General features: G+C 38.2%; 1 protein-coding gene across 2 annotated transcripts in view; it reads right to left on the reverse strand.

Moving 5' to 3' along the window:
* GATB (GLU-ADT subunit B) overlaps positions 1-25,015 on the reverse strand; it is a 168,886-nt gene that overhangs the window by 61,530 nt on the left and 82,341 nt on the right. The gene's annotated exons all lie outside the window — the stretch shown is intronic.

Here is a 25,015-nt window from a genome sequence, read left to right on the forward strand (position 1 = left end):
GTTGTATTAGTTGGAATGCTCTCAATTTCAATACACGGTTAAATCCCCTTCTGTTAATATGATTTTAGAGCAGGCATAACAAAATGCAAGCAAATGTTCATACAAAACAAAGGCATATAAAGTGTAAGGAGCAAGAAGAAAAAAGAAAGAAACTTAATTTGATGTCCATGAATGACCAAAAAGCAGTCAATCATATGCCAAATGCCAGTGCAATATCTGAAGGAACATCCCTAAGGCCTCCAAGGTATGAACAAAAGATATACAAAAGCTAGATAAAACATCAAACAATATTGTTATACGAAAACCAGATAAGAGATGCCATTAAGTAGAATATAAATTTCATGACTGTCTCGCATCTTCATCAATCGCCATTGATTCCTCCCAAAACTACCTTGAGAATTTCTCTGGGAAAGAATCTATGGTTTTGGGGCAGTCATGTCTAAATCATGAAAGGAAGCCAGATAACTCCTAGTGAGGAATGTGAATGCCTCCTAGCATCTAAGGTCGTTCTCTCCACTAAAAGAAAAGCAAATAAACAAGTAGTGTGGCCTTTTTCTTGAGTGTGTATCAGCCATTCTGGATGTCCAACAAAGAACTTTATTAATATAAGTATGTTGTCTGCTGATATATGCCAGAGAACCAATGTATCATAGACCATTATTTCATTCAATGATAAAAGTGGATCACAAGAAGCAAGAAAAGGCATCCAGATAATCTATGAGTGAATAATTCTGTGCCAGAGAACCAATGTTTCATAGTCCTTGGATTGTTATTCCGTTCAATGATTAAAGTGGATCACAGGAAGGAAGAAAAGGCATCCATAAAATCTATGAGTGAATAATTCCCTAGAAGATACAACTAGTCGCAAATGATTCTTGTATGCAAAGTAGGTAAAGAGCAGCCTGCCTAAGTCCCCAAATAGGCAATACTATCCTTCACAAATTCAAAGTAGCCATAACTCAATTGTTCTCATGGTTGAATTTTTGGAGCTTCCCCTCCTTGGGGCTTAATTGACATATCATTCTTGGAGCATACGTGATGTATAAGGGCTTTTTCTTTGTGGGATGCACAACTTTTTGGTGTCAATTTTTCAAGCTCTTCTCCCTTGGTTTCTATTTGACCCTCAAAGATTGATAGTTTTCAAGCTTTCTACAATGCCAGCAGAGTTGATCCATTGAAGGGTAAAGTCTACCACTTGGAAGGAAATCGTTTGGCGTGGCTAGTCTCCCATTTCCTTAGCTATTTTGGTAAGTATTTTGATCCTTTCTTTATCTATCCTTTACGAACCCTAGCAAGGGTATTAATTACATTTATCAAGCTATACCTGATTTTTCTAGTGAAGGAGCTCCTCCTACAACCCCTTCATTGTAGAGTCTCAGTCTTCATTTTATATCTATATTAGATAGGAGACTATTCAGTCTTTGGCCCTAGTCTCTTCACTTTAATCTATAAGATAAATAAGGCCATTTTGAAGAAGTGTTTCTTCTAGACCCCATAAGCCCCCTTAGATTCCCCTACTCAATTTCCCTTGTTGAATTTGGTACTAATCTCCATTTCCTCCCACCACATCTTTTATATCCCAAAAGACCAAAAACATTGTTTTAATAAACCTATTCTCACTTCACCTTGTGCCTCATTACTCAGCTTTAGTAATCCTACTAGGAGCACCCCCCTTGGGTGGAAGAAAAAAGACAACCTAAAGTGAAGAGGATCACTTAGTTAAGTGACAACGGTGAATGTTACCCACCATCCGTGGGTAGTATCCATAGGAGAAACTTTTTCTCCTAGATGGTCCTCAGCCGATAGCCGGCAGCCCCTTGCAACCACCAGATTTGGTTTGTACTCGTCTCCTTTGTCCAATTTGATGGTTAGCCTTGTATCCTAGTCTCGTGGGATCTCTTTTACTAGCTACTAGCTTTACGGGTGGCACTACATAGCGAAATCTCGATTTTGATTGCGTGGTCCCGCTTCCTAGCACCACATACATCACTCCCCTCCGCTCATTACAACCCCTTTCACATATTTCCCATCCAGGTCCACATTTGTACATTGGGTCCACAAGGAGTTAGCCTCTCCCTCCCCTTGTCCACACCTTGGGTCGGAACTAGAACAATGCCCCAGAGGTTGATGTAGCTAAAAGAAAAAGAAAAAGCATAATTTGGCCACTCTCAACAGGAAATGTACCATAAAATGCAAAAGATGGTCGGGACATACACACTTAGCACATGGGCAAAAGCCAAACATGAGTTCTACCCCTACCATTATGGCCATCACCTTGGTTCCTAGTCATTCATATTGACCCCTTTCATCATTAAGGAACCCGTGATTGTCCCAAGTTCCAACCCCTGGTGGGCAATAAACTGCCCCACCTTAAGGGGGTAATCACTATTATATGCTACACATCATGTTCTCATCCCCTGGAGCCTCGAGCAGTTATGAAGAAAAATCAATCAAAGGCAAAAGGCATATGAAGAAGGGTGGAAAAACAAAGGTCAGGGTAACTCATGTTCCATGATTGCTCCCTCCTAAAGTCATACACCCAAGTGTGGGCTTCCCATATTATGGTTACCCTTGTACTATGGCATGTGGCTTGAAGCCTTGCAAAGCGCCTAAATAGTGGATAGAAAGGGGTTACCCACTATCTGAGGATATAGAGGGAACGAACGGTGTGGTGCCCCACCAACACAACCTTGATGCCCCATTTCATTCCACCATTATATCACATGCCACCTACCACTTGATGGATGCACCATGGACATGTCACCCCTCTTAGAGGTAGAAACCACCTAATAGGGTCCTTGGTTAACCCCCTTATTGAGCTTGGAGACACCTGTACATCCTAAAACCCACTATGGAAGGGCATGCCACCATGAAGAGTCCATTTGATTCCATCATTTGTAAGCTCTTTTACTCGATTAGTCTAATGATTTGTTGTACTAGAAAGCAAAGGAACGCATTGGATCTTATACAAGATTGTAGGTGTGTTTCCATTTGGGGTTTGGTCTCCCTATACAGGGTCCAAGCCCTCCAGAGGATCATATTAGCACTTGTAGGGTGAGTGTTGACAGCCATGGGCCTCCACTATAGCAAAAAGCAGAGTGCCACTTGATGGATCCCTTGGCGCCATTCATTGATTGCTCGTGTTCCACCTTTTGGATGAGGATGATGCACCTGGACCACCTTGCCCATTTGTCTTCACACTTGCACCACAACTTGGCAAGATGTTCCAAAGCCTAGATGAGGATGTGTCTCACCATGGGAGATGGAGGGAGGGCTTATGTCATCATTATAGCCCTTACAGATGGTATACAGGTATTATCGATCCACCTAGAGACCCATGAGGATGTCATTGTGCCCCCACACCCACTTGGGGACATCGCATTAGACTTGCTAGAGTATCAAGGGGCCACCCCTTGATCCCTATGTTTGGAGCCTAATCTCTCACACCGGCACACTTTGGACTCCATTAAGCCTCCTCAATGGCCCAACGACTCAATTTATCTACTATTTACCCTCTTGAGAGGCTTCATCTTTGTATTATTCAGATATCTTGGTGGGCATGTCACCAAGTCATGATAAATTGTACATTACTTTATTATTTGGGGCTTAATTAGGCCATTTAGGCTATTCAAACTCCCTTATGGATTGTATAAATAGATGAGAGGCTCATTCATTCCTCTCATCATCACTTGGATTGGATTAGTATCTCTTGAGAGATTTTTGCACTTGCTTTCTTGGACGAAATTTTTGGAGATTCTTGATGCACTATGATGTTTGGATTTTCGCTATTGTCTTTGGAGCTTCTTTCTAATGCGAAGTTGATGAATGGATATACTCTCTCTCTCTCTTGTAAGTGAAATTTAATGCTATTCTTGTTGTCTTACTTGTCTAATGCATGGTATTGTTATCATTATTCTTGTATGGGCTTAAATAATGTGAAATTCTTCTTCAAACCTTGAATAAGTGATTTAATGCATGTGTTTCTCTTTGAGGGAGTGGGTGAATGTTCCTAGAGGCACCTCATAGGTTGAAAGACCTTGAAACTTCATCTCCTTTGCAAATTTGAAGTATAAATCCCTAATAACCTAGTTGTTGCACTTGGAAAGGCTAGTGAAGGTCAATTAGGGCTCCTTAGCATAAGAAAATCTTTGATCTAGGTGTATCTTGACTCCATTAAGCCCAAGAAGCAAGGCATTGATCCTCGCATCCCTTTGGTGGTCAAAATAACCTCTCTTTTCTTCATCTCTTCCAATTCTAGGCCTAACCCTAGAAGGTCTCCTAGGGCATCAAGCGAAATCTTTTGTAGCCCTTGAAAATTGGTCTAGAGTTGCGTTCGGGTCTTCTCAAGGTGTCCTCCAATTTTGAGCTCAATCCGATGGTGGAATTCCAAGATATAGCAAGCCCTAGCTCAAAGAACATTCTTCTCGCTAGGTTTCCTTGGGTTAATGTCCTCACTTGCATCATTGCACTTGTCCTCCCTAACTTGATCAAGCTTTTTAATCGTTGATCTACTCCACATCCTTGACCTAGTTTGGGCCCACTTGGGTTCTTTGTGGTCCCACAACTTTGTGACTCACGTTCCACAAGGATTACATAGAAGTCATTTCTCCTTTAGGATTCTTAGGTCTAGGATACCTCTGGTTAAGGGATATTTTCCAACCCTAGGTCTAGGTATCCTCTTAGCCCTTCTTAAAGAGCTAATCAACTTGCTTCCAAATCAAGCAAATCAACCATCTCAGCCTCTCTTGTGAATAGGCTTTACGAATCACTGTTCATCCTATCGTTGATCCACCCATCCTAGTGATTCCTCTCATACCATAACTCTTCCAATCGGTGAAAGTCCGTAAAGAGCATGGAGCTTTAGCTGAGGTGACAGTCGGTTGTTGCTCCTTTGTTGCCACTTGACCTAGTAGGTGCTCTATAGGATCCCCTCCTAGGACCCTTGCTAGTTTGAGCAATAACAGTGACCATCCTACTAGTTCCCTTTTGGGTTGTGCCTTGTGGATGAGAGCTTTTATCATCATGTACAATTTGGGAGGTAAAACCCCCAAATCCATCCAAATTCTCTATGAGTACCAACTACAAGCCCCACCATTGTGAGAAAATCACAATGTGAAACCTCATAAAATATGAGGTGAATTACACCATACATATATTGTATGGAGTGTCTAAGGGCCATTTCATAACACCTTGCAAGATCACACTCATGGACTTCCTATGTACTAGTTACAAAACTAGGGGCATTGTCATGTGGCATATGTTATTTTGGTGTTACCCCTATATTTTGCATGGCCCTTGGCCAACCAAGGTGAAAGGTGGTGTTATCCCCAAAGGTGTAACTACCATAGAGGCGCCCTCACAAGGTTGTAATGTTGCTAATTTCATGAGCGTTCTTGCTCACACTCTCCACACTAGGGCAATTCTCTCAATTTCTCCTTTAGACATATCATTCTGCAAGCTTGTTGATTTTGTAGCTTTGAAAAGTCTTCTGCATAGGCTAGTGTCTTGCATGTAGGAGAAGAAGCTCTTTTTAGGTGGTTGTTTGAGAGGAACAACTAATATGATTTCTTTCCTAAGTCTACCTTAGGAAAATCACACTAATGAATTTTATTGATTATTGTTGGTTAATTGCGCAAATTTCTAAGGATAAATATTTATTATTTAATTATTTAAGTGGCTTAAATCTAATTTTAGCCATTGATCTAAGTGGGTACAGATTTAATCCTAGTTGTTTAGCACTTTAGAGATTGAGAGCTAGGTATTTTTCTCACTTTGAAATCATAAAAGAAGCCTAACAGAGACGATGAAGACACATTCAATTGGAAAGATTCCAGCAGACTTATGAGAGCGAATTACAGGTTTGAGAGGCTAGAGACATAAGAAAATGGCTGCAGAAATTTACCAAAGCGTAGGGACAATGATCAGCCACATGTGAGAGGCAGAGTAGAGTATTTTGGCACATGTGGGAGAAGGAGAATGCTGCTATTGGAAATTTTCTGAATACTCCAAGGTTTATTTCTGTTGTGATTTATGTATTTCTAAGGGTCAATTTCCTTGGTAAGGGATTTTGAAGAATGTAACTAGTGTCGGTCTTCATAATTGTATTTGAGTCATGATGTAATGTAATTATCAAAAGAAAGAAAAAGAAAATTTTATTATTGAGAAATTGACTTATTAAAGAATGAGTTTCATTTTTGGGTCAATTATTTATAGGTCATAGCCTCCATTGCAGGTGTCTAGGGTTTATGTCAAAGTGTCCTTGTCCATGTCATAACGTAAAAGGCCTTTCTTGGGCTTCTCTTGTCAAGAAAGAATTTTATTTTAATGTATTTTAGGTCTTCTAGGTCTCCTCCACCAAGTCGGCCTAACTAAGCAGTAGGCCAAAAAGCGCAGGAAGACCGAAAAGTGCACGCAAAATGAAAGGTGCAGGCATGTTGAGAAATGCAGGTAGACCAAAAAGTGTAGGGAGGCCAAGAATTGCAGGCAAACTGAAAAGTGCAGGCAGGCCGAAAATTTCAAAAGTGCAGGCAAGTCCGAAATTCTGAAGAAGTGGGGGCCGAAATTTCTGGGTTGATGTTGGGCTATAGCTATTGGACAAGAAGAGAGTATTGAAAGTTGTTGTATCTTGTTGGAAAGTCAACTTGGTGGAGGTGGAAGCTTTGTAGGTCTAAGGTCTAGATGTAGGTTGAGTGCCTACATCTAGTGTCATTAATCTTCGTGTTTTGGTTTTGGTAATTGCTTGATGAACTAAGATAAAAGAAGAACACAAAAAAGATAATAAGAATGCAAAGAAATCACAAGTAATTATCAACAAGAGAAAATCTTTCTGCATTTTTCATTTTCTAACATGGTATCAGAGCTAAGGTGAAGAAGAAGGAAAAAGGCAACCTAAAGATCTATTGAATAAAAAGGAGATTGAAAGAAGGTCATCTTAAGGAAAAAGGATTATATAAAAAGAGAAGTCTATTATCTACAAGAACTGTGTCAAACTCAATGAAAGGAGAAAACAAACTAGAAGGAGCCTCCAACTACAGGGCCTGGAAAAAGAGAATAGATCTCATCCTTGAAAAGAACAAAGTTTTGTATCTAGTTCAAGGAAAAATCAAGAAGCCTATAGATGAAGCAGAGAAAGCAAAGTTCAGAGAAATCGAAATCTTGGCCATGAACCTAATAGTGGATGGAGTAAAGGACGATCTCATTCCATACATTTCCAACATAGATTTTGCTCAAGAAATGTATGAGGCTCTCTCCAGATTATTCACAATCAAAAACATTAGTCAAATAGCAAGCCTTGAGAATGAACTAAGTGTTGAAGAATCTAGGGCAAATGGAGTTTGTAAGATTCTTCTTCTCATGATAATTATTTGTAAGGTTATTTTAACTGTTCTTAATAGTAAAATCTTTCCTTATTATTATATTGTGTCTGCTTAGTTCATCAAATAGTTACCAAAAACAAAAGAGACAACAACACACGATGTTGGCTTTCTGCCAGGGCCAAAACCTCTCACTCTTTGAGAGGAAAACCCGCACGAAATTCTTCTTATAGAGATTCCAATTGACGAATACCAAGACCATAACCCTTGACCTATTAAGTCACTCTAAGACCAAGACAGCAATCCTCTTCTTTGTCACTACTAAGATCATCATCTTTGTTGCGCCATAGAGGCCATCACTACTGCACCACCGAGAACTTCATTACTACTTCAACACCATTACTACACCTTCACCGAGGTCTTCAACGAGATCTCCATATTGAGATATATATATATATATATGAATGAGAGCCACACCAAGGTCCACTTGAGATCATGACTATTCCACCATAGTTGCACCTTCACCGAGATCATACCATTGTAACTAATGTCTCCATCAATATCTATGCTGAGATCATAACTACATTTTGAATGTATATCAAAACTGAATGTGTCACTGTTGGATCACCGAGATCAATATCATCACAACTGAGACTGTGACTGTGTTTTTCTCCCTGCATCAAGGTCTTTATTATCACACCTATGTCGAGACTATAACTTACTGTGATTACCTACGAAAGTGCAAAGGCATCCGAAATTTCAGAGGTGTATATTCGAAGATCTTAGACCTGTACCCATCTGAAAATCTAAGCTTCCTGTACCATCCGAAATTATGAGCTTCCTGTACCATCTGAAATTACAGGCTTCCTATACCATTTGAAATTATAGGTGATCTGAGTTCTCTATACTTCTGTTTTGCGCAGACCCTAACTGGGTATAAATAGTAGTCTATCCTCCATATTAAGCTGACTTGAACCATCAAAGAGATGTGTCATTTATGCAAGCCAACATGATTGTCTTTTTAATTCATTTGCAGGCCGACGAGATGAAGAGGATTGTGCTTGTAATTTGGAGGGCTTCTTCCAAGTATAACGGGACTTTATAAATATTACAATGACTTTTATGACAAATCCTAAAGACATCAAGAAGAAGTCTTTGACCTATGAATAACACTTCTTGCTCATTAAGCCCATGATGCAAGGAACACAATAAATATATTTTGTTCTCTTTATTACATTTTACATCAGTCATAATTACATGTCATTATGAAGACAGAACCTAGTTACACTTTCTTCAACACGAAGAACTATTAAGATGACGAATGATGATATTGTTTCATCATATTTTGTAAGAATCTCTAGAATAAGAGATGAACTCCAAGCAATAGATGAAATCATATTGGAAAAAGAGCTCATAATTACTTCTTTTCTAGGACTACCAAAATCTTGGAGTGCTTTTGCATCAAGAATCAATAGTTGGAAGGATACTCCAACATCTGAACAGATGTGGAATGCATGTAGTCAAGAAGAAGCTCAAATATTATTAGTAAACAACAAAAAGGAAGATGAAGAAGAAAACACCTCGAATGTATATTTTGCTCATCACAAGAAGAGAACCTTCAAGAAGTTCAAAGGACCAAAGAAGAAAGTTGACCTATCAAAGATTGAATGCTACAATTGTCATAAGGTGGGTCATTACAAAAGTCATTGTTATGAGAATCCAACGAACAGGAAGAGAGAAAGAGAACATGCGAATATTGTCAATGAAGCTCCACTGAAGAAGAACAAGACAGAAGAATCCAAAGTCAAAGACTTATTTGCTAGAGACTCTTAGGGATATTATCCATTACATATCCTTCTATCTTAAGTTGTTCATTGTTTTCCTTTATGTTTTGATTTGTAGAGTCTGTAGGTCTAACATGTCTTGTTAGAACATTTTTGAATTACTTTGATAAGTTGTAGGTATCCCTCTGAAATATTGAATTAAGAGGGAGCCTTCACCATTTTACAAAAGATAAGTATTTTATTCTTTGTTTCATCTTTTCATGTTTGGTTTCCTCCAAACATCAAGATTTGTTTGTATTGTATGCTAATAACCTTTTCTTTATATTTTCCGTCGTAGGAAAGGTTTCAGAATACACAAAAATTATGGAGAAGACAGTCAACTTAAGGTATGTCTTAGACTATAAGCTTTGTTATAAAGTTCTCTTCATGTAAAAGGTATGTTCATTCTCTTTTGAAATTTGTGTTACATCACTGACATCTTAATGTCTAGGGTTTTGAATCATAAAGATTCTTGTTAATGGTAATTAATCATTAGATTAAATCTACACTCATTATATTATCATTTTATCATTCTCGTGGAACCCTAAAAGGTTTACTGTAAAACCCTAACCTAAGGGTGTGTCAATATTTATTATGAAATCCTAGTTTACTTAGGGTTGTTGATGAAATCTACAAAACTTGTTCATTTTATGTTTAGGGTTTTGGTATTGTTATGATAGAAACCCTAGTCCTTTAGGGTTCGTCGTTAATGTCCAAGTTATGTATTGAAACCCTAGAAATTTAGGGTTTGGTAAATTAGGTTTTACAATCAAGACCCTTGTATTAGCTAAAATGAGGTCCTAGGAACGAAACCCTGGCTTGCAGAAAATTGTTGTATATATAACTTTGATGTAATGATGTTTGTCTTGAGTTTACCTAGTACGTATGAATATTGATATAAAATGCTAGTACGTGAAATCTTGGTATGCTAACTTAATTGTTGATACTCATGTTTTAGTTTGAGAATTCTAGGGTATGTAACAAAGCCCTAGTAGAGATTGATATTCTAGGAGATGATGATGTTTTTAATTTTATATATGATTTAGTTTTGATGATAAATTCTAGGATTTGCAACTAACCCTAGTGGAAGTTTGACATGTAAAAGCATATTGTTGATGTATAGCACTATGATTGGATTGTTATTTGATTGAATTGTTGATATATAAGGCTTTGTGTCTCAAAGATGGATTCTAAGGGATTGTTACAAAACCCTAGCAAGAGGTTGAAGTCTCATATGTGTCTCTTGCTGATTTTGAACCTAACTAGGTTTAGGTGTTTGATGTCTAAAATCTAAATCAATGTTGCACTAATCATTATCGGGATAATATCAGCGCGAGGAAAAAATCGGGAAAAATCATAATAATCGGGAAAAAATCATTCGGTACAAAAATATTCATTTTTTTCAATTTTTTTAATATCTAAACCATCTACAACATAAAATAAATACATTGACACATAAATATGATAAAAGAACTAATATATAAGATGTTTAATATCATTTCTAGTGCTAAAATCACACATAACAGTGAATCATGTCTTGAATAGTAAGTCGTGACTCCTGAGTCCCAACTCAACCTCAAAATAATATAATAATGTATCTCATATCATGAGTCATAATGTCATATACAATGAAATGAACCAAATAACTAAAGTCTAATACTATTGATTTCCTTTGCCACTCTAGATGTAGATGCCGGTGGAGTTGGCAAGGCGTAGTAGACTATGGAGTCTGCTGTGCTCTAGAAGCTGAAGAACTAGGAGCTACAGGAGGTAGACCACGTCCTCTACTTGTGACAGGGGTAGCTTGGGTCACCTCCTCAAATTTTTTTTTTTTTTGCCACGATTTTTTCCCAAAAAATCTCGATTTTTTCGAAAAAATCGCCTATAAAAAAAAGTCCGAGTACTACTCGCGATTTTATCTTTTTGCTGAAAAAATCGCAAAAAAACGATAATATCGCAATTTTAACAACACTGGTCTAAATGCTTACATTGTTTTGACATGATTTTGATATAGTTAACTTCATGCTTCGATTTGTATTTGGTTGTACTTGTTGTTGAATATTTGCAGGTACATAATCTTCAAGATTATGAAAATGTTCGTATAAGCATTGATGAAAGAAGTTATGATGATTAAGATGACATTGATGTCGTAAGAAGGAATGGAGCCATGAAAGTTTCTCTAATGTTATAGAAGAAGGAAGTGGTTAATCTCCCTACGTTGAGATGGAGCTTGGATAGAAGAAAGGGTATATCTCCCCAGTTGAGAGGGAGGGCATATTATGATAGTGAATACTTTGAAGTAAGCAAAACTACGATCGATAAATGTTCATGAAGTTGCAAACAAAAGACTTGAGAAAGATCTGAAGATGTATTCGGTCTTGCTGAAGAAATGAAAGAAAAAGAAAGCTTCCCACAAATTGTATATAACTTGATGATGAAAGTAGCATCAGAACAATTGAGGACCCCAAATGTTTGTGTTTATTTGTATGTATATTTGAAATTTTATTATTAATTGTGGTTTGTGTTTGTACAGGTAAATCTCTCCATAAGAAGAATAAAGCATGCTTGGACAAATGGATATATCTAGTTTCATAGGGAGAGTTGTGTTGGCATTATGACACAGGTTTGGCACAGGTTTGGCTCGATGACATAAGTGTTGTCCTTGATGTCAACTCACTCAAATAGCAGATCACAGTTCAGGCTCTCAGAATGGTAGAAAATGAGACACCCGCAAGTTCCTTTTCATAAAGCCGCGTACATACGCAGGTGCATCGAACAAAAGGTGCGTACATATACGCAGGTGTATCGAACAAAAAGTGCGTACGTACAATACACGCACTTTCATGCAGAGAAAAGCGCGCATACATGGGAAATCTTATGGTTGGTCCATGGTATTTAGTCCGACATTTTTGAACCTATGGTTTTAGTCCGTGGTTTTGTATCGAAAGTATTGAACCCACATATTGGGTCCCCAGTATTGGATCTCTATGGTTTTGGACCATGGTTTGAGTAAGGCCTAGACTATAAAAAAGAAAGGAGATCATTTGGCTTGGGTAGACTATTGTGTTGATCTTGAGAAGAGCAAGATCTGAAATACTGGTGATCGGTTGGGAGTTATAGCTGGATCTGAATCAAGGAGGAACCTGAAGATCTACTGATGGGTCGAGATCTCTTTGGAGCATGATCAGATCTATAAATCTGATAATTTGGGTATAATTAAAGTCTGATACCCGCAGGTTCGATACAGCGGAGGCGCGGATACCCGCAGGTTCGACACAGCGAGGGCACAGATATACGCAGGTTTGACACAGCGCAGGAACGTATTCCGCAGGATCTACACAGCGAAGGCGCAGATATACGCGGGTTTGACACAGCGTAGGCGCGTATTCCGCAAGATCTACACAGCAAAAGCGCGGATACCCGCAGGTTCAACACAGCAGAGGCGTGGATACCCGCAGGTTAAGGAAGTGAATACTGCGTATACACGCAGGTTCGCTTTGACATATATGCGTATGTACGCAGATTTCTATTGGTGAAGTAGCGGACTTTTCTTGAAATATGTTTTAGCTGCTTTTGTTTATTACTGCAGTGTTCCAAGTTCTGAATTGGTGTCTGGTTACTGGTACTGTGTTCTGAGAAGTTATTGATTCAGTGTTTGTACAAGGAAGTTGGTTGATTGCAGATCTATTTGATGTTTGATTGATATTCATGGATCCAGTCTGAAATTTTATGAAACGTGGTCCCTGGAAGAAAAGAGAAGTCTTCTGTAGGTCAGCACCTACGTACTAGTACCTCAGCTAGTACAAGAGCTAAGGGGGTTGTAGCTCCCTTCCAGGAGAGTCTAGAGAGCGAGAGAAGGTTGTAGCCTTCTACAGGTTGAAGCCTGCGTGCTGGTATAAGACTGCACCAGTACAGAATCATTGTAAAAAGAAGTTTCTAATTGAAAGAAAATAGAGACATATTGCAGCAAGTGGTTTTCACCCACACTGGGTTTCCACCTTATATCTTGTGTTCTTTTGTGTGACTATCTGCTCTACTTTTCAGTTCCCGCTTACTGTTATATGGTTCTGACACATAGATTAATGATCAACATCTGAAGAATAAATTAAAATTATAAGTCTGGAAGGTATACGCAAGTTTTATTAGTCAGATCTACAAATCTTTGTATAAATTGAAAAAGAATTTGATAATACTAATTCACCCCCCCCCCTCTCAGTATTATTTTCAACAAGTTGAAGCATCTAATGGTGGATGCTTGTTTGGTCAACCTGTGTGTTGATGTCTAGATCCCGAAGAGGAAGGGTGGCATTGGTCATGGATTTCCGACCTTGGATACGCACCTAGACCATTAGGTTGATGGTTAGCTAGTAAGTGTGATGGTACCTAGAGTGGTTGAAAGTTTGAGTCCATATTAGTCCCACTCGGATAGAACACCCTAGTCAAGTATCTAGTCCGCAGCACTAAGTGTGCTAGAACTCTTCGTAGTTCATTTTGAGATCTTCCATGTACCTCTATATATATGTAATTATGAATACCTCCCTAGTTAAGAGGGAGTGTTGAAGAACGTAACTAGTGTCGGTCTTCATAATTGTATTTGAGTCATGATGTAATGTAATTATCAAAAGAAAGAAAAAGAATTTTTTATTAATGAGAAATTGACTTATTAAAGCATGGGTTTCATGATTGGGTCAATTATTTATATGCCATAGCCTCCATTGCAGGCTTCTAGGGTTTATGTCAAGTGTCCTTGTCCATGTCATAATGTAAAAGACCCTTCTTCGGCTTCTCTTGTCAAAAAAGAAATGTATTTATAGTCTTTTGGGTCTTCCAAGCCTCCTCCACCAAGTCGGCCTCAAAGAAGGACAAGTCAACCTAACTAAGGGGTAGAAACACCTATATAAAAGCAAGTCGAAATTTTGGAAGTACAAGAAAGTCTAATTTCAAAAATAGTGCAGGCACGCCGGAAAGTGCAGGCAGACCAAAAGTGCAAGCAGGCTGAGAAGTGCAAGTAGACCGAAAAGTGCAGGCAGGCCGAAAAGCGCAGGTAGACCAAAAAGTGCAGGCATGCCAAGAAGTGCAGGCAAACTAAAAAGTGCAGGCAAGCTGAAAATTTCAGAGCCAGGTCCGAAATTTTGAAGAAGCTAGAGCCGAAATTTTTGGGTTGACGCTGGATTGTAGTTGTTGGACAAGAAGAGACTATTGAAGGTTGTTGTATCTTACTGGAAAGTTGACTTGGTGGAGGAGGAAGGTCTGTAGGCCTAAGGTCTTGGTCTATCTCATTTTGAATTACTGAAGGAAGAGTTCTTTAACTAGGTTTTCTCCTATAAAGAGGTTTTAGCCCTCGCTGAGTGCCTACATCTGTTGTCCTTGATCTTTGTGTTTTGGTTTTGCTAATTGTTTGATGAACTAAGATAAAAGAAGAACATAAAAAAGATAATAAGAATGCAAAGAAATCACAAGTAATTATCAACAAGAGAAAATCTTTTTGCCTTTCCGATTTTCTAACAAGGGAGTCCCTAATTTTGCAGAGAAAACTTAAATAAAGGAGAATTTGTTTGGGACAAATTCGTTTTTATTTTTGTGGCTGCATTTTGTGACTAATTTTCTGCAATATTTTGCTGCTAATTTTTACTAGAGTTGACTAAGCTACAAAAGGGTCGCACATGCAGGAATTTGACTACAGTTGATTGCAGCTGACTGCAAGAGTCGTAGAGCCGAAGTTTGACCGCAAGCTGAGTGTTTGACCAACGATGATTTCTGAGCTTTTTTGCTAGTTTGACCAGCATTGAATTGTTGCTACTTTGACCAAGTTTTGTCTAGTATTTGGATTTGTACTTGGCATAGATTTCTAGACAAATTGTTGATTTGTAAACCTTGTTGAAGAATAATTTCTCCTAACAAAAGTTGTTGGGTTTTCTCCCAAGGTTGGGTTTCCCAGGGTAAAAATATTGTCTCTATTATGCATGGCTATCTTTCTCTGATCTTCATTGTTTCCATTGCATATATTGATGATATTTTCCAAAGTGTATATACTCAATGATATTAGTAAGAATATTGTGTGGGGAAAAATCATTAGGAAGTAATTATTTGGAAGAAAAGTGTATTCTACTATGAATCTTGTACAAAATTCAACAACAACATGCAGAGAACATGGATGCCACAAAAATCCCAGTCTACAAAAGCTAAGAAGGTCAACATATGAGTCTAGGCCCCTACAAGTGTTGATTTTTTGGTAGCATCAGGAGGTATTGCCACATGCCAAGAAGCCTTCCAAGTTGGCCTATGTTGGTTCCTGGATTGTCCCACACAACAAGCAACAACCCAAGAGGAAATTCACTGAGGATCTAAGGATCCTCCCACCTTAGGATAGAGACCGCACTCTTTATGCATAAGGTGTATTCCCTATATTTAATATATTTGATATAGATTTTCTATATTAGAAAATAAATATGGGCAGGCTATACGTAAAAGAGTGTCTTTAAAATGAGTGGTTTAATAAGTGGAACTTATGTAAATTATATGAGTGGGCCTAATGGTTAAGAGCATGTGTTTCCTCCTAAGAGGTCACAGGTTCAAAACCAAAGGGGGGTAGAGTATGTATGCCTTCGTAGACTTAGCAGTCAAATCGTTGCGCGGAGGTGGGTCCCTTGTCCCACAAACAAGGGGGTCTCATACACCAATTTGGTGTATGACTTGGCTGTGACCTTAAAATTGGATAATAATATAATAATAATATGATTCATGAATTCAATGTAAACTTAAGAATGCAATCAAGATAAATAATATAAAAACAACAAAGAAAATTGACATAAAGAAGTTAAAAGAAAATAGAATAAAATGTAAAAGTGAAAAACACGGTATCATTGGTAATAAATCATGTTTACTCTAGTAAGAGTAAACAAGTGTTGAAGAAAGTGTAACTAGGTTCAGTATTCATAATGACATGATCTTTGTAAATGATGAAATAAAAGAAATAAAATTATTTTTGCCTTGCTACATGGGTTTCACGAGCAAGAAGTTTATTTATTAGTGGCTCCCATTGAGAGCCTTAGGACATATTATTGAGTCAAAGAGTCAATTTCATATGAAGAAGCTCTTCTTGAGCATATAAAAATGTATATGTGTCTATGTCTATGTCTAAATAGCCCTCCAAATGACAAGCACACTCCTCATCTTCATGTCGGCTTCAAGTAAAGATAAAGACCTTCATGTCAGCTTACAATTAAAAAGACACACCTCTTTGTTGGATCATGTCGGCTAATTTATGGAGGATGAATTACTATAAATACGTGGCCATGATCTTCGCAAAAGTGCAGTGAAGAGATCTCGGATACCTCTCCAACTTCGGTGGATAATTACAGTGGATGATTATAGTCACAGTTGTCAGTGCCTCGCAATCCTTGAGATTTCGGTAAAACATCACAATCATCAAGCTCGGGTTATTTCAGTAAAGGATATAGTAATCGGATCTCTGTATTGGAGGAAGTTTTTCAAGGTGTCATGTTACAGTATATAGTTCGGATTTTTCTTCTTAAGTTTCAATGATAACGTATGAAGGAAAGTTCAGTGATATCTCTGTGTTTTGTAAGGAAAGAAGATCAACATCGAAGCAGTGACACAGTAAGAGAGCTCGGATTCAGATGGAGAATAGTGATGAGCTCAAACCTTTAGCACAGTCATTTGGATCCCTAGTTGTGGTATCATTGCAATAAGCAAAGCCTTTCTGATGTCTCGTAAAACCAATAGATATGAAGATTCTGTGGTGCCACCTCTATTACAGACTTGGTAATGGAACAATGAAATATACCTCTGTCTTGGTGCAGTAAGATAACAATTCGTTGCAACTACAATGTGCAGTATCAATGTGGTGAAGAGTTTTGTGTCAAGGCAGCAAAAAAGATCTCATTGTTATGATGAAGATCTTGATGATGGTGCAGCAGTGTTGATCCCAGTGGTGCAGTAATGATGGCCTCAGTATTGGAGCAGAGATGATGATCGCAGCAGTGACAAAGATGAGGATTGTTGTCTTGGTCTTGGAGTGGCCTAATAGGTCAAGGGTCATGGTCTTGGTATTCGTCAATTGGAATCTCTATAAGAAGAATTTTGTGTGGGTTTTCCTCTCAAATAGTGCAAGGTTTTGGCCCTGGCTGAAAGCCAACATCTTGTGTCCTTGTCTCTTTCGTTTTGGTAACTATTTGATGAACTAAGAAGACACACTCTAATAATAACAAGAGAAGATTGTGATAATAAGGAAAAGTGAAAATACCTCACAAATAGTTATCATGGAAAGAAGAATCTCATTAGCTTAATTTGCCCTAGATTCTTCAACATGGTTTCAAAGCTAAGGTGTTGCAATCAAGGGAAGGGCAGAAAAGAGACATTCAAGGATCAAGTTTCAAGAAGGGAATCAAAGCAAGTTGAAGTATATCAAAGAAAAGGATCAAGATCTACATTGAAGAATTAAACCCTGATTTTGATCAAACCCTAGAACGAAGAAGCAGTCTACAATAGCAAGAGTTTTTGTTTCCGCATCATCAAAAGGCCATCAAGACCCTCATCAAGTTGTCTATAAAGCAAGGTAGCTCGAAGGACCTCAAAAGCAAAGATGGCATCATCTTGGAGAAAGTCGAAACCCTAGAAGCAGTCCTGGTCTACACTACAAAAGAAGGCAAAGCATATTGAAGGCGAGAAGGCATGGTCGTATTCAAGAAAGGATCATCTCCTTTGTCAGGATAATTAGTGTGAGCAAACCACAATACCCAGAATTTTACCCCAAAAATCTAAGCCAAAGAAACTCCCCAGAATCGCAGAGGCTATGTGTCGAAACCGCAAAAGGAGGCCCAAACTGGTAAGGACCAAAATGCTGGAGGCAGAATAAATCGTAGCTGGCGAGTGCAGAGATTTAGGGTTTTATTGAGAAGAGGGAGGGAGTGAAAGAATGCCAGGTTCGCATACCAAAAATAAACAAATCTCCAATATTTTGTACTGAATTAACATAACAAATCAGCGCAAATTCAAATTTAGCTCCAAAATCTACAAGGTTTGCAGCAAACTCCGTCGACGTAGACCCGAATCTACTAGTGTCACAGCAATCCAATTATCAGTGCGAGCAATCCATGTCAGGTTCCAGATGCTACGCTTCAGGTTCCAGATGCTGATTGAAATGATATACCATACACAAAGCAGTGAGATATCATACGATACCATCGCCTTCTTCCTCATCCGCTTCAAATCTTCAAGCAGCTGCAACTCGTTACATAAATCACGATTCACCACCGTTTTTGTCGGCAATATTCCATGGCCTTCATACAGGGAATGGATAGCAGATGACAATCTTCCACAATCACGCTCTTCTCAATTAAAAATCCTCATTCAGAGTGGCGAAAAAATGTTTGCCACAACAGTGAGGTATTTTGCAAAGAAACCGAAGCCGAAGATGAAGCCGGTTGATATAAGACTCCCGCCCGAGCAAGCCATAGCGATCAGCACTGTTGTTTTCGATGTGATCAAAGCTCACGGCCCTCTTACCATTACAGGCACCTGTGATCGTTTGAAGGAAGACGGAATAAAGGGATTGGACAGCAAAACACACTTGAAGACACTGTTACGATGGATGAAAGAGAGACAAAGAGTGAAACTGATCTGCAATCACATGGGACACAATAAACAATTTCTGTATGTGACAGACAGACAGCGCTTTAAAATATGAGACAACATTTTTTTTTTTTTTTAAATACATACAGACATTCATAGAAGCGCAGAGAGCGAAATGAGCCTAGACAGGTCTGCATAGAGGCACCAACGCATATCTGGGCAGGCAATGGACAGAGGCAGAGCAGCGCTATATCTGGGCAGAACGACAGAGGCGTTTGAGGACAGAGCTCAGGCCAGGGTACAGCCCACAGTAGCAAAAATGAAGGGAGTTACAACTATTTTTAGAACTGGCTCTGATACCATGTCAAGCCAGGCAGTAACTTTCCAAAGGCAGTAAAATTGATTCATCTCTTATTCCATAGGTAGGTTATTGCTATATACATTAGGAGTGATTGTTCAGTTCATCTCCCAATGACTGTTCACATTCCTGATTTATTTATTTACAGATTCCCCCAATCATGAAGATTAGGCGTCAACATCCTTGCCCTAGAAGAAGATCATCCGAGGAAGCAACAAATCATCCTCATCAAAAGGAGCAACCTTCTCTATTGAAGAAAGGCTTTTTCATTTGAAAGAAGATCATCCAAGAAGAAGCCCTAATACATCTTCTTCAACCATCATCAAAGTGATCAAGTAGAAGAGTTCATCTTCACTTGTCAAGTAAGTATCTTTCATTCTATAATCAAGTTTGGTTAAATGACTTCGTGTTTGCAAGGAGATCTATAAATCAGTTGGGTCATCAAAATTCCTTGCATAAGAAAGGAGGATAGATATAGTCCCTGGAAGAGAAGTCATTGGTATCTATGGAAAAGTCTCTGAAGGTCAAGCATTGTTTGAATGCATGGAAAAGGATCAAGGGACTCATAGGATTCTTATGAAATCAGTAAAAGGTCCTCTCATCCCTATGTAGCAGGAGAGGAGACATAAAAGAGATATATGAAATGCTAGAAGATATACTCTTTGAAATGCAATGAAGAAGGTCATATCACTTAGACCTTATTGAAGGTATCAAAGAATGAAGGAATATCTTCATGAGATCTCAATTCAGAGATATGGCAAAGATGATAAGAAGATAATCATCATTGTTCCAACTAATAAGCAAGGTAACAAATGTCCATGAACAAGAAGGTTGCCTCATTCGACAACTTGTGGTCTCTATGTTAGATAGAAAAAGACAAGTTGAGGGAAAAAATGTTGAAGGTTGAAGGACTCAAACATTTGCAGAAAGGAAAGGGAATTTTGGTCCTCAATCAAGACAGAATAGTGTAGCTAAGATTCATTGCTATGGAAAGAAAGCTCATATCACTGGAAAGAGGGATGAAGCTGAAGAAAAGGGCTAAGGTAAGAGGGGGTAATAGATCTCTTCTATGATTGAGATGGTATCCCTCACAGAAGGGTCTTATCATCAAATCTTTTATTACAGATATGACCATGATAATAAGATGCATAGTGGCATCATGGAAGCATTAGAAACAAGAGCTCATGACATCACCATGGGAATCATGAAGGACAAAATCCATGGTAGTCAAACATGAAGGATATAGCTCTAGGAACCTCATTGGACATTGAAGGAAAGGAAGAAGTCATCCAGGACAAGGCTCATCATACATCAAGTCAAAAAGGAAACATCTGCCAGATGGGGATATGCAAGATCCTCAAGATTCTCTAATGGAATCCTCATCGGAGGGTTCACTAATCTAGAAAGGAAGCAAGTGTTTCATCATAAACTCCAACTTGTGGAATTCATGGGATGATGGTATGATGACATGAGAAATGAAGCAGATCAAGGGATTGAAGATCTTTTCAATCAAGGAAGCTGCTGGAAGAAGCCTAGATGACCTAAAGGTAAAATAAGGTATGTATGCTTGTATTTAATACTATAAAGTCATGTCGTATGGTTGCAGGTAAGATGGATCACTACTTCTATCTTGAGAAGCATGATCAAGGGAAATTCTCATTAAGTATTCTTCTTAAGAGAAATTATTTAGATTGAGAATGACTAAGTACCATTATGAATACCTCCCTAGTTAAGAGGGAGTGTTGAAGAAAGTGTAACTAGGTTCAGTCTTCATAATGACATGATCTTTGTAAATGATGAAATAAAAGAAATAAAATTATTTTTGCCTTGCTACATGGATTTCATGAGCAAGACGTTTATTTATTAGTGGCTCCCATTGAGAGCCTTAGGATGTATTATTGAGTCAAAGAGTCAATGTCATATGAAGAAGCTCTTCTTGAGCATATAAAAATGTATATGTGTCTATGTCTAAATAGCCCTCCAAATGACAAGCACAATCCTCATCTTCATGTCGGCTTCAAGTAAAGATAAATACCTTCATGTCGGCTTACAGTTAAAAGGACACACCTCTTCGCTAGATCATGTCGGCTAATTTATGGAGGACAAATTACTATAAATACGTGGCCATGATCTTTGCAAAAGTGCAGTGCGGAGATTTCGGATACCTCTACAACTTTGGTGGATAATTACAGTGGATGATTACAGTCACAGTACCTCGCAATCCTTGAGATTTTGGTAAAACATCACAATCATCAAGCTCGGGTTATTTCAGTAAAGGATACAGTAATTGAATCTTTGTATTGGAGGAAGTTTTTCAGGGTGTCATGTTACAGTATACAGTTCGGATTTTTCTTCTTAAGTTTTGATTATAAGATATGAAGGAAAGTTCAGTGATATCTCTGTGTTTTGTGAGGAAAGAAGATCAACATCGGAGCAGTGACACAGTAAGAGAGCTAGAATTTTGATGGAGAACAATGATGAGCTAAAACCTTTAGCAGTCATTCGGATCCCTAATTGTGGTATCATGGCAGTAAGAAAAACCTCTCTGAGGGCTCGTAAAACCAATAGATATGAAGATTTTGTGGTGCCACCTCTATTACAGACTTGGTAATGGAACAATGAAATATACCTCTGTCTTGGTGCAGTAAGATAACAATTCGTTGCAACTACAATGTATAGTATCGCTGTGGTGAAGAGTTCAGTGTCAAGGCAACAATAAAGATCTCGTTGTTATGATGAAGATCTTGATGATGGTGCAGCAATAATGATCCCAGTGGTGCAGTAGTGATGGCCTCAGTATTGGAGCAGAGATTATGATCTCAGCAGTGACAAAGAAGAGGATTGGTCTCTTGGTATTGGAGTGGCCTAATAGGTCAAAGGTCATGGTCTTAGTATTCGTCAATTGGAATCTCTATAAGAAGAATTTTGTGCGAGTTTTCCTCTCAAAGAGTGGGAGGTTTTGGCCCTGGTAGAAAGCCAACATCTTGTGTCCTTGTCTCTTTTGTTTTGGTAACTATTTGATGAACTAAGAAGACACGCTCTAATAATAACAAGAGAAGATTGTGATAATAAGGAAAAGTGAAAATACCTCACAAATAGTTATCATGGAAAGAAGAATCTCATTAACTTAATTTGCGCTAGATTCTTCAACAAGAAGCAATCTGAATATTATGTATTGTCATACTTCATCATTTAAGTTTTGTTTTAATATGATTTATTGATCAATTCTTCCGTATGTTTTAGGGATCAACCATAAGAAGAGGGTCAACTTGTCAAACATGCATTTAGTAGGCTGGGTAAGGCCATCAGTAAGAGGATGAAGATTTATGTGAGATAGAATCCATAGAAATAGCCCAATTAAGATTGAATTGGACTACAACAATCTAAAAAATTATGCAAATAAAAGTTAAAATTATAATTTGTGGGATTCATGTAGGCTCAAAACTATCAAGTCAGCCCCACCATGAAAGTGTGTGACCCTTGGTCAAATTCACCCATTTCACCTATATAAATTCGTGATGTGACTCCTCATTCCACCACTAGTTAGGATCATCAATCATATCTTCTCTAGCAAAGGGAGCAGAAGAAGGACGAATTCACTGAGTTTTGACAAAATCTGAAGTTTAACCAAAGTTGACCACGGATTTGTTGTTTGACCGAGCTAAATTGGTTGTGTTTGATCGAACTGATAGGTTTTGTTTGACAGAATTTCTAGCTGATTTTGACCATAGAAAGAGGTCGAGTTTGACCACACGAGGGGACCATTTGACCGTCGGTTTAACTGCAGGTTTGATCATAGGAAGTCAATTGCAGATTCAAGTTGATTGCAGGGGTCAACTATAAGTTTGAAGTTGACTGCAGGGTATAGGTTGACCAGAATTGACTGTTTTGAATGCTTGACCAGCGTTGACTAAGCTAGAATTTTGACCAGATTTTTCTAGTGCTTAGAATTGGATTTTGGCACATATTTCTAGATAATTTTTTGGAATTGTAAACATTGTTGAAGAATAATTTCTCCTAAGAAGAAAGGTTGCTAGTTTTTCTTCCAACTTTGGGTTTCCCAGGGAAAATTTATTCTCGATATTGTGGTTGGTTGTCTGTCTATGATGTTATTGTTTTGCTACATCATTGTTGATATTTTCAGTGTATAATTGCTCAATGATATAAGTGATATACAATAATATGGTTGAAGATCAATAAAAGTAATTATCATAACAAAAAATCGATTTTTACTATTTATATTGTAGAAAATTCAACATGGTATTAGAGCTTTGTTGAAACTTGAAAGAGCATCCATTGAAGCCATCCCTAGAGACAACTGTTCAATGGCTTATTTGGCTTTTGGGTCTCTTGCCTAAAATGGCACCAAGTCTTAGATTCAAAGACAGGTTAGATGGTGCCATCAATTTCAGATCTTGGAATACCAAGATACTCCCTACCTTGAAAGAGAATGAACTTTTGAAAAAGAATGAACTTCAGGATCATCTGGAGAAAGCCATTCCAAAGCCAAAGGGAGCTGAGGAAAAAACCAAATATAAGAAGAATGAAGCCAAGGCTAAGAGAATCATGGTAGATGTTAGTTCTTGTAGCATCGGATGGTGTTCTAGTCTCGACAGTTGTCAAAGAGGCTAAGAAACACTAGGACTCCAGAACCCATAAAAGGTTTCAAGAAAATCCACCTCGAAATGCCTTAATTAATTTAACTAATTAGTATTTAAATTTTTCCTAAGTCTAACTTAGGAAAAATGATTAATTAACAGTAATTAATTAAGGAAGGTGAGATTTCTCGAGAAACTCACACGGATCGACTATGAAATAATCTCAGCCATTGATTAAGTTTTAATCTTAGTCGTTGAAGTCTCAACTGGAGATTATAAGAAGAGATCGATGGGTAGATGGAGAACACACTCAGTGTGTGAGTTCCTTGGCAGATCAAGCTACTCAGTTGCAGAGATTGAGCAAGGGAGAGAAGTTTGAGCCAGAAAGACGCACGAGTGAGACACATTGCAAATACTCAGTGATCAAGTCACAGGTGATCGAGTAGCAAGTGTCAAAGGAGCAGAGTCAGTGATCCAGAGGAAGATTTCCAATTCCGAATAGACAAAAGCAAGTGACAAAAGTATTCCATGAGCTGACCCAAATCAGCCACAAGGGTCGTACAGAATTTTCTGACGGGTCACAATTAGGGTCGCGCAGGTTTTCCCATAACAGTCGTGGGTATCGTGCGAGTTTTCCCGATACAGTGGCGCAGATCACTGAGTACAGAAAGATCCAACCACACGATCGTCAGAAGCAGAAACGACCTACGCAGGGGTTGGACGGTCAATTTTCAAAGGCCAAGATTTGCTTGTGGAGGGAGAGAACCTTCTCTCCAAATATTTTCTGTCATATCTTGTTGATTGGATAGCCAACTAAGCTTCCAAACATTGTACTCAGAATTCACTATTGCAAAATAAAATAAACCCTCAGCTACTGCACCGGTTTTCCCACATTGGGTTTTTCCAAGGACTTTTGTCCAAAAACAACATGTCATTTTTATGTGTGTGCTAGCATTTCTCGGTTCCTATCATTGCTTCCGCGGTATTTTATTTTTAGTGAAGAAATTGCAGTTTTATTAATGCGGTATTAATCAGAAAAATAATAAATTGTTAATCATTTAGGAGAATTAATTCCAGTTGCTACATTTCAAGGAATTTTCATAGTAGATTCCATAAAAGATCACTTGATTCCTCATGTTGTTGGATTAAAACTACCAAGGTTGTATATGATGCTCTGGTAAAATTGTATGCAAGTAGCAATACCAACAAGGAATTAACCTTAAAAAATCAACTTCGTATTATTACAATGACTAGATCAAATTATGTTGTCTCATATCTTATGAAAATTTCCCAGATCAGAGATGAGCTTGTAGCCTTTCGAGACACAAT

This window comes from Pinus tabuliformis, chromosome 4_2 (assembly GCF_031772625.1).
Source record: "Pinus tabuliformis cultivar Carrire ecotype Pingquan chromosome 4_2, CPIR1, whole genome shotgun sequence".
Lineage (NCBI taxonomy): Eukaryota > Viridiplantae > Streptophyta > Pinopsida > Pinales > Pinaceae > Pinus > Pinus tabuliformis.